The sequence below is a fragment of the Camellia sinensis genome, chromosome 8 (assembly GCF_055761805.1).
Source record: "Camellia sinensis isolate YWXY chromosome 8, ASM5576180v1, whole genome shotgun sequence".
NCBI lineage: Eukaryota > Viridiplantae > Streptophyta > Magnoliopsida > Ericales > Theaceae > Camellia > Camellia sinensis.
This window is the reverse complement of record NC_138968.1, coordinates 83,024,848-83,036,731: the sequence shown is the minus strand read 5'-3', so window position 1 is coordinate 83,036,731 and position 11,884 is coordinate 83,024,848.

Sequence of the window (11,884 nt, the reverse complement as noted above, 5' to 3'; positions counted from 1 at the left end):
TCAATTTTGGCTCATTTTTGCCCCTTTTTACAGATTTCTCGAAATGGCTGGTCAATTTCCCCACGGCGGAGGTTCTCCAGGCGCCGAAGGCGAGCCTGACATCATGTCTCTGCTTCCAAGGGTTCGCCCCTTCATACCCGAGAGATATGATCCACCAGTACACGTTCTCCCGCAGGCTGTTTTTCATCATTTCACCGAGTTCGACGAGCGAGCGCCCGGGGATCTCCTTCTGCGGGAGCCTGAGTATCATCTCTCCTATGAGGCACGAGAGGTATTTACTTCATTCCTACCTTTTCTGTAACGTATTATGAATTTTTCTTGTATTCTGTTTGCACTTTGAACACACGGTTCAATCACCTGAATTTCTGAACACTCAGCCCAATAAATTGATTGTGAACACACAGCATACACCGGTTGAGAGTTGAACACGCAGCTCACACACTGATTTTCTGAACACACAGTCCAAATTGAAGGTGAACACGCAGCCCACACACTGATTTTCAGAGTTGAACACGCAGCCCAAACACTGATCTTTAGAGCACACAGCCCAAACACTAATTTACTGAACACACAGTCCAAATTGAAGGTGAACACGCAGCCCACACTGATTGTCTGAACACACAGCCCAAATTGATGGTGAACACGTAGCACACACTCATTGAGAGTTGAACACGCAGCCCAAACATTGATTTTCTGAACACACAGCCCAAATTGATGGTGAACACGCAGCACACACTAATTGAGAGTTGAACACGCAGCCCAAACACTGATTTTTTGAACACACAGTCCAAATTAAAGGTGAACACGCAGCACACACTAATTGAGAGTTGAACACGCAACCCAAACACTGATTTTCTGAACACACAGCCCAAATTGAAGGTGAACACACAACCCACACTGATTGAGGTTTGAACACGCAGCCCAAACACTGATTTTCTGAACACACAGCCCAAATTGAAGGTGAACACACAACCCACACTGATTGAGAGTTGAACACGCAGTCCAAACACTGATTTTCTGAACACACAGTCCAAATTGATGCTGAACACACAGCCCACACTGATTGAGGTTCGAACACGCAGCCCAAACACTGATTTTCTGAACACACAGCCCAAATTAAAGGTGAACACACAGCCCACACTGATTGAGAGTTGAACACGCAGTCCAAACACTGATTTTCTGAACACACAGTCCAAATTGATGGTGAACACACAGCCCACACTAATTGAGATTTGAACACACAGTCCAAACACTGATTTTCTGAACACACAGTCCAAATTGATGGTGAACACACAGCCCACACTAATTGAGATTTGAACACGCAGCCCAAAACATTGGTTTTCTGAACACACATCCCAAATTGATGGTGAACACACAACCCACACTAATTGAGATTTGAACACACAGTCCAAACACTGATTTTCTGAACACACAGTCCAAATTGATGGTGAACACACAGCCCACACTAATTGAGATTTGAACACGCAGCCCAAAACATTGGTTTTCTGAACACACAGCCCAAAACACTGATATTCTGAGCACACAGCCCAATTGATGGTGAACACGCAGCCCACTTACTTTACTTTGCACGCAGCCTATTCATTTTATTCGCACGAGCTTTATTCATTTCATGCTGAAACATGTGTTCATTCTGAATGCAGGTGACTTCTCGCACCGTGCGGGGGTATGGCTCTACCGTGGCAAGAGATTGGTATGCTGAGCTCCCGGAGGCCGTTCGGGACTTGGTCGACTTGACGGGGTTTGGGCCCTTCTGTGCTGGGCTATCTCGTTGTCCTGCCAGGAGGACGCTGATGGCCGCCCTGGTGGAGAGATGGTGGGACACCACCAACTCTTTCCATTTCTCTGCCACTGGGGATATGACTATGACCCCTTTTGACTTCGCTGTATTGACCGGCCTTGATGTGGGAGGCTGGGCGATCCCATATGATGAGGACATGGGCGAGTGGGAGGCCGCTTGGATATATCTGCTGGGGGCTCGCCCGCCTGTTGACAAAGCTTCGGGGAGAGTCCGATATACCTGGTTCTCTTCCCACTTCCGGCGGGCGGAGATGGAGCCCGGGACTCCTGATGAGGCGGCACAGTATGCCGGCGGCTTCCTGATGTTCCTCTTCGGGACCACTCTGTTTGCTGATAGAGGGAACACTGTTGGGCTTTATCTACTGAGTGCCTTGGTGGACCTGTCACAGGTCAGGCGATATGACTGGGGTGGTGCCGGCTTGGCCACCCTTTATTGTTATATGAGTGCGACCTCACGCGGATGGGGGGACTTACTTGGCGGCTATTGGAGAGCCTGGGAGGTACTTTCTGCCCTCTCAATTTACATTTCTGCTCCTCATTACTTGTACATTGCACACACGGCGCACTTTATACTCTGTATCATGCATTTTGCCCTCAGCATTTCACATTCTGCTTTGTTTTCTATAGTTGTGGGTCTATGTATATTTCCCGACATTGGCCCCGGAGTTGCTGGTAGCGGGACCTCTCATGACCCCGTACTCACTTGTGTTTGAAGGCCGGCACCGGCCAAGACCTCGGGAGTCTCTCCTTTACCTGCGACAGTATTTCGACACGGTGCGCTCATCGGAGGTACTTCAGAACTCTCAGTTCTTTCTGCTTTCATCTTTGATTTGTCCTGTACATCTTCGATTTCTGCACCTGTTATCTGCAGATTACGTGGCAGCCCTGGGCGCCCTTAGGTAAGGGTCTCCGATTCCAGTTTGCCGGAGGGTAGGGTGCCTCCCAGTACAGGCTCCTGTTCGAAGGGCCAGTTGGTAGGGCCTTTTTTCTGGGGGAGCGTTTCTTGCGTCAGGTCTGGGGGTACACTTCTCAGGACCCTCCCTCAGCACCCCCAGTCGATATGCGGATTGCTGATGTGCTCATTTCCCGGGATGTTGTCAATGCTATGCTGGGTACTGATGCTTTGCTATATCTTGAGCAGGGGGATTACGCTACTTACCGTCACACATACCTGATGCCTCCATTGACGGGAGTTCGCACTCCGATGGTGAGGCCTGCTGGTATGCCATCTTCGAGCCAGGCCCGGGCTCGGGCTGCAGACGCCCCTTCCACCAGCAGGGCTAGTACATCTAGAGGTGGGGGTAGATCGGTTCCCCCGATTCCTCTAACTCTTCCTCACCCTGGGTGGTCGGACATGCCGACTGAGCTGATGGGGTGGCAGTATGGGACTACCTCTCCGATTCCGATCCCGATAGAGCCTCCGATGCCCGGTCATCGATACGTCATTGATCCCGACTCACCGCCAGTATGCCCCACTATTTTTCATCTATCATTGAAACACTTAGGCATTCCTTTATTTACTGATGATTATGAGCTCGTATCTGCAGCCACCTAGAGAGTACATGGAGGAGGTGATTGGATTGGTGGCCTCACTTGAGGGGATGGTCCTGCGGAGGGAGGCACAGTTGTCTATCATGGGCTTCCAGGTACCCTTTAGTTTTCTGGCATTTATCATACTTCTGATGACATGCTGATTTCTACCGCATTGATAGGCTACTTGTGTAGAGCACATCTGACACACACCCTACTCGTACACTATGTTTACATGCACCCATTTCATGTAGTTTTTGCTTGTATCTGCATCTGATGTACATATTTGGACTGATGTATTTGAATTGAACTCTTTATTTTCAGATGCCCCCGGTATATGCTCAGCCGCAGGCCAGGCCACCTGGGCCTTCTCGGGGAGCTAGGCCATCTGGGCCCTTTCACGGAGCTGGGCCATCCAGGCCTTTTCACGGATCCAGGCCTTTCCGAGGAGCTGGGCCATCCAGGCCTTTCCGAGGAGAGGGGTCGTCTTGTAGATGCAGAGCACATATTGTGGAGGAGGAGCCTGGTGAGGATGAGGAGGAGGAGGTTGCGGACCGTCAGTCGGAGACATCTGTTGATGGAGAGGACGGCTCCGGCCTTGGTTCCGGGAGTGGAGGCGAGGCTGAGGGGGATCCCAAGGATGACGGCTCCGATTCAGATGATGGCGATGGCGATGGTGGCGGAGAGTCTATCCCGCAGAAGAGGACGAAGAGGGCCTCTTATTACTGTTCTTGAGAGCACAGATGTGGCTGTTTCCTGTTTTATTTATCTTTTTGCTAGTAGTTGTAGCACATTTGTACATTATCGGACAGCTTTATTTTTGTAAAACTTGTGCCTTAGTCTGCAAAATGTTGTAACAAGCGAGGCATGATGGGATGAAATAGTTTTTGAAAAAAGTAATGTATTTTAAACTTTTAGCATCATCACTTCATTTTGCACCAAAATGAGATTGAATGGAAATGTGCATTGTGCATTTTGCCCAGTCAGGTAGTGAACCGACGCAACAACCTGACTTCCTAAGATATAACAAAACCTTAGTAAGTTTACAACTCGATAAGCAAAACGCAATAGTATTGACAACTCAAATAAACAAGACTTAAATAAAAATTGCTTAAACAAAGAGTAACAACTCAAAACATGAAACACGACAGCTCGACAAACAACTCGATAAGCAAAACGACAACTTGATAAACAAAACGACAACTCGATAAACAAAACAACAACTCGATAAACAAAACTTGATAAAACAAGGTGTACTCCGGACGATCTGGGCAAAGGAACGCATCCAAAACAGAGGGAAATGGAGGCCTTCGACACTCCCGTTGCATGGAAATGCTTGTAACTTTCTCCCGGAGGGTACAACAAGGCTAAAGACACACATTGGAGCATGGCCGGCTACTTTTGGGAGTCGGCCGGCCAGATTTATTGCAAAGGGGAGACCACCGGCCAGTTTTTGAAAAAGGAAATGGCTGGCCTGCCAGAAAAGGTGGCCGGCCGGCCACTTAGTCCAGCAACCATCAAATTTTTGACACTTGTCCCCCGAATAGTGTCTTTCCCTCTTTAAAAGCCTTAGCTTCGTGGTTCATTCAATTCACCTTAGTTTTGCACCAAAAATGGAGGCGTTTCTTGTTGAAAATCTCACAGCTTGGATCGGTTCTCTAGATGGTTCGGAAAAGCTGAACTTCCGGGGTTTCGGCTTGAATGCACTGTTCACGCTGAGTCGCACTTCGCTGCACCTTCCTTTCCTCCATGCCGCGGCGAGGTTTTGGAACCCGGTGACGCATGTCTTCAGCTTTGGCGGTCAAGAGGTATGTCCGACTTTTGAAGATTTTCAAGTTTTGATGGAATGTGAAGGTCATGAAGAGATCTTGCCCCAGTTCCGCTTCGGCCACGCCCAAGCTTTGGGGCGGATGTGTGGACTCACCGCGCATGATGCTCGATCCCTGATCTGTAATGGGGAACTGGATATCCTCGGTCTGATTTATCGCTTTTCTGACGCTGGTGACCGCAGCAACCATTGTTGGCAGGGTCTCCGACAACACGCCCTTTGCTTGTGTCTGCTGTCTCACTTTCTGCTTTCCCCGGGCTTTGGCGGATCTAGCATCCGTCTGATTGAAGTTGCTCAAGGTTTGAAAGAAGGAAAGAGCTACATCGCCATGACCTTGGCCGAGATGCTGATGGGCTTGGATGCTTTCCATCGCCGGGAGACGACTAGATTTGTTGGGAGTTCACTGCTGCTGCAGGTAATGTTTCCCACCCAATCTTATATATGTATTTGCTCACATCACTCGGCCCTCAGGCTCGATTTTTCTCACAAAACCCTTGTCTTACTTTTCTCTCATTGTACATCTCTCTATTCTTTATTCTCTCATTTTTCATCCCTCCCCAGGTATGGTTAATGGACAAATTGCAGGTTGTGGACTCTTGTCCGGCCTACTCAGCTCGAGGCTATTTCTTTCGACAGCGCCTAGTCGATGCCCTTGATGAAAGGTGGTGGTTCGACTGGATGTGCAATTTGTCCACAGATCGCATTGCTTGGCGTTGTCCTTGGCTCAACCTTCCAGCAATGAGCTATAGCATGTCCCGGCTGATCGGGATCTAGTTGATTGGTCTGACCCACTGCGTGTTTTACTTTCCATTCCGGTTCTTGCGCTAATTCGGTCATGATCAGATTTGCCCGCCAGAGGGGATTGAGTACCCGGCTGCTTTCCCGGTTCGAAGTGCACAGCTTGCCCGATATGCCACAGCATGGAGGACTAGAGAGCTCCTGGCCCCTGCTCCCACTTTCAGTTGCACTTTGTCTGACGAGTGCTTGGATTGGCTCAATAAGGAGGCACAGGTTGGGCCTAGCTTGGCGTCAGAGGCTTCGACCATCTCTGGGAGGGGGCTCAGGGATACTTGACTTCACTATGCCCCGGATTTATTGCTTTATTAGTACTTTCAAGTTTTCTTTATGAATGTAATAAAAAGCAACTTCGATTGTACACAAGAGTAGGAGAACTCTGTTTTGAAATCAATGAAATTGAAGGTTGTGGTACTGAAAATTTTCGCTTTGGTCCAAAAATGGTCTTAGTTGTAAAGAGATTAATTTGAATAAAGTCAACTTTTATTAAAACTTTTCAAAACCATTTTCGGTATGGATCGGAACTGGACACGCCTAAGATCTGTCACTGAGATGCACAACCCCAGATCCCAGCAACTGGAAAGTTGCCCCTAGTCTGAATAGTACCGCGACAACGTGTGGCAACGGAAAGTTGCCCCTAGTCTGAATAGCACTGCACCGGAGATTGCGATGAATGCTGATAGATAAAGATGACTGAGATGGTCAAAATGGACAAAGTTGACCGGGGAAAAGTTTATGGCTGAACTTCAGGGTGAAACTGCCCACGTATCCCAAAGTTGGGAATCAAGCCTTACGTAGTTCAGGCTTAGGTTCACACGGGTATTTTCACTCTCCTTTTACGCTCTAACTTTTGCCAAGGTCGCCCTTTGCGGGTTTTCAACCTTGTGAGCTCAGTTTTTATATTTTCCAATTTTTTGTGCTCTAACTTTTACCTAGGTCGCCCTTTCGGGTTTTCGGCCTAGCGAGGCTCTCAAGGGTAATATTTCTTCAACTTGTCCATATTGATCGGTTGTGAAAACTCCAAGCCATCTAGATCCATCAGAACCACAGCTCCACCTGACCAGATAGCTTTGATGATGTAGGGACTAGTCCAATTGGGTTTGAACTTGCCCCTTGGGTCGTGGATGGGAGCTCGGTTGTCCTTGAGCACCAAATCTCCTTCCTTTAGATTCCTGGACTTAACTTTCTTGTTAAAAGCCTGGGCAATTCTGCGTTGATAGCCTTGAACATGGTACAGTGCTTTCAGTCTTCTCTCGTCAAAAAGCATGAGTTCCTCAAATCTGCTCTGCTGCCAATCTGCTTCGGCTATTTGACACTCAGCCAATACTCGTAATGACGAAACCTCAATCTCGATAGGTAGAACGGCCTCCATCCCATAAACCAATGAATACAGAGTTGCTCCGGTAGAAGTTCTGATTGAAGTCCTGTAGCCCCATAGAGCAAATGGCAGCTTATCTGGCCAATCCCGGTAGGTTTCCACCATCTTCTGCAGTATGTGTTTGATATTCTTGTTGGCGGCCTCAACTGCTCCGTTGGTTTGCGGTTAGTATGTGGATGACTTATGAAAAGCCACGTTGTATTTATCCAACAAGTCAATCACTTCCTTCTTGAAGTGGGAACCGTTATCCGAAATGACCTCATTTGGGACCCCGTAGCGACAGATGATGTTGTCTCTGATAAACTTTGCAACGTGCGACGCCTTCAACACCGCATATGATTGGGCCTCGACCCACTTCGTGAAATAATCTATCGCGACCAGGATGAACTCATGCCCATTCGACCCCTTCGGAGTGACAGCCCCGATCACATCAATTCCCCAAACTGAAAACGGCCATGGTGAAGTCATACTGTACAGCTTCGACGGCGGGATGTTCATGCGATTTGCATGAATTTGACACTTGTGGCATCGTCGGACAAAACCGATACAATCCTCCTCCATGGTGGACCAGTAGTAACCCTGTCTGAGGATCTTCCGTGCTAGCATTACTCCGTTCATATGTGCACCGCATTCTCCTCCATGGATGGCCTCCATCAGGCGCTTTGATTCCTCGGCTTCGACACACAACTTGTGCATTCCCAGATGACCTCTCTTATACAGCTTACCCCCACAGATGATGAACTGAACGGCCATTCTTCTGATTGCCCTTTTGTCCTTGGCATTTACCCCTGGTGGGTATACTTCTTTTTCCAAGAAATTCCAAATGTCATAATACCAGGGGTTTTGGTCCTGAACCTCATCTATAGCAACAATCGACTCGTAGGCTGGTGCAAATTTCTGGTCAATGACGACTGGACGCATCCGGATTCCAAACGGGATGTCTATCATGGAAGATAGAGTTGCTAAAGAATCTGCGAACCTGTTGTTCTCTCTTGGAAGATGAGCAAAGTTTAGCTTTTCAAACCGAGGGATTAGCAAGTCCAAGGTCTGGTGGTACATCATCATCTTTTCTTCTTTGACTTTCCAGTCTCCGTTTGCTTGAGATACAACAAGGTTTGAATCCCCGATGATGTCCAACCGTCTTGCTCCTAGTTCCAGGGCTGCTTCTAGACCGGCAATACATGCCTCATATTCAGCTTCGTTGTTCAAGAGTTTGAACCTGAGTTTGAAGGCTAGAGGGATACGGTAATTGTCGGGTGCTATCAGCAACACTCTTATCCCATACCCGTATTGATTTGACGCTCCGTCAAAGTACATCGTCCAATACTCGTCGTCGATGTGCAAAATGGCTTCATCTAGGAATAAGTACTCAACTGCTTCTCCTCCTTCGACTGGGTGATCGGCCAAGAACTCTGCCATTGCTCTTCCTTTGACTGACTTGCGTGTCACATATTTCAGAACGAATTCGGAGAGCAACAGCAGCCAACGAGCTAGCCTACCCGTAAGTGCCGGTTTCTCGAAAAGATATTTGATGGGATCGAGTCGTGAAACCAACATTATGGAGTGAGCTAACAAGTAGTGCCGCAGTTTCCTGGTAGCCCATACCAAAGCTAAGCAAGCCTTCTCAAGCGGAGTGTAGCGGGTCTCATAATCCAACATGTTCTTGCTCAGATAGTAGATGGCCCTCTCCACCTTATCTTCTGATTCCTGTGCGAGCATGCAGCCCATTGTGGTCTCAGTCACTGAGAGGTACAATATCAACGGTTTCCCTGGCTCTGGCGGCGACAACACGGGTGGATTATGCAAATATTCTTTGATCTGTTCAAAAGCAGCTTGGCATCGGCCGTCCCATTGGAACTTCTTGCCATGCTTCAGGAGACCAAAAAGTGGTTCACAAGTCAAGGTTAATTTCGAGATAAACTGTCTTATGAATTGCACTTTACCCAGAAAGCCTCGCACCTCCTTTTCAGTCCTTGGTGGTGGCATTTCTAAGATGGCCTTGATTTTTGAAGGGTCGACCTCGATGCCCCTTTGTGTAATCAGAAATCCCAGCATTTTTCCCGCTGTAACACCGAACGTACATTTCTGAGGATTCAGCCGCAACCAGAATTCCCTGATCCTTTGGAAGAACTTTTGCAAGGCGGAGTAGTGGCCCTCTCTTTCTTTGGACTTGACAATCATGTCGTCCACATACACCTCAACCTCTTTGTGGATCATGTCGTGCAATATTGTGGTCGCGGCCCGTTGATAAGTAGCTCCGGTATTCTTCAACCCAAACGGCATTACTCTGTAGCAGTATGTCCCCCACGGGGTGCTGAAAGCAGTCTTTTCTCTGTCTTCTGGCGCCATTACTATCTGATTGTACCCTGAGAAGCTATCCATGAATGAAAGCAAAGCATGCCCTGCTGTGAAATCCACCAACTCATCGATATGCGGTAAGGGAAAATCGTCCTTCGGACTAGCCCTGTTCAAATCCCTGAAATCCACGCACACCCGGATCCTGCCATCCTTCTTCGGCACTGGAACGATGTTGGCCAACCAAGTCGGGTATTCGGAAACCAGCAGGAAGCCTGCATCGATTTGCTTGGTGACCTCTTCTTTATTCTTGAGAGCCCAGTCGGGGCGGATCCTTCTGAGTTTCTGCTTGACAGGTCGGGCCTCGGGGTCAAGGGGGATCCGGTGCTGTACAATCTCAGGATCGATCCCAGGCATGTCTTCGTAGGACCACGCGAAAACATCTTTGAAATCTTTTAGTAAAGCGACTAAGCGCTCGCGTTCCTCTGAAGACAACGTGGACCCGATTTGGACCAGCCGCGGGTCCTCCTTAGTACCAATATTCACGGTGATGATTTCATCCGTTAAGGGTTTGAGAAATCTCTCCTGGTCCTGCTTAATTAAACGTTGCAAAACCGGAGGAATTTCTTCCTCGTCGTTTTCATCAAAATTTTGAAAGTCTGAGTTTATGCAATAAATTAAGGGCACAGAAAAGTACTCAGAAACCACAGTCACTTGATTCTCATTAAGCTCATCCAAATCGTCGGAAATCTCGGTTACAACAGACTCAAATGAGAAAGAAAAAGACTACCTGGACATAACTGTGGCATCTGGGTTATCATCCCCAGGATTACCAGACTCAGACTCAGTCGAGCTGGAACCTGATTCCGACTCACAGGACTCGGTGGAATCAGATTCCGGCTTACTACCTGACCCGGTGCTGCTGGACAAGAATCCCTCCTCGTACTGCCAAGTGAGAGAGGGTGCGATAGATGCATCCAAAATAGTTGCTGGTAGGCCCGCAGCCGTTTCATCCCCAATCACGCATACTGAGAAGTTATCTCCCAAGCACTTTTGGTCGATCGAAGGATCTGAAAGTGGACATGCCAGCGCTACCCCGGTCTCAAGTTCGGTGCTCTCAGAATCTACTGCCTTACACTGCCCAATCTCAGCTGATGGGTCTGTTTGCTCTTCGGTAACGTCATCCCCGGGTAGTTGCAGGTCGAAGAAAATCTCGAAACCTGGCACGCGCTTCTTCTTCGCGTTTAGCCACGGTTCTGGGAAGCTGCAAAACGAAAAGTCCTCCCCCTCCCGGACGAAGCGTCCGTTTAGGGTACCCTGAATGGGCCTATGCATTAATTCAAAAGGCTTCCCAGCCTGCTTTGCCCTGGCTCTTCTGGCCATTTCCTTTCCCTTCCTCGCCCAGTCCTCTTTGGTGGGTAGATAACCCAAACCAAAGGTATGAGGGTTATGTGGCACTTTGGCCAATGCTAAGACGCCCTTCCGGCCGCTCCTTCCCAATCCCATCCCGGGGATGTGTTGTAACTTGTTCATGAGGTAGACGGATTGAGCACTGACGTACACTCCCTGATTCACAGCCATAATATTCTGCACCCCTCGAGCCTCAGCCAAAGTGAACCCTGATAAGAACACGTCTTCAGTGCCGTGCTCGATTTCTAAGACTGGTGTGGACACTTCCGGCGGCGGATGGATTGATGAATTCCCAAAGACAATAGCTACCCCTTTCCCGTGAGGGTACTTCAGCATCTGATGCAAAGTGGAAGAGACTGCCTTTACTTGGTGCAACCACGGTCGCCCCAAAAGTAGGTTAAAGGTTGCGGGAACGTCCAAGACATGGAATTCAATGTTGTGTTGTCCTGGACCAACCTGGGTCTGGATCTTGACAGTCCCCATCACTTCCCTGCTAGTGTTATCATAGGCTCTGATCACCTGAGTAGTCGGCACGAGGTCCGCAGGTTTCGACCTGATTGCATATGCTGTTCTGGCTGGGCAGACATTGATGGCGGACCCGGTATCAACAAGTACCATCGGTATCCACTTGTCTCTACATTCCACGGAAACGTAGAGGGGTTTGTTGTGATTTGTGCCCTCATGCGGTAGTTCTTTGTCTGAAAAGGTTAATGCCGGGGAACCTCCTCCCGGAAAAACCAGCCCAACCAGCTGTTCTGGTGTAGTATCTATAGAGAGTTTGGACTTGTCCATGGCAGATAAGACAGCCTGTCTGTGCACTCGTGACGCCA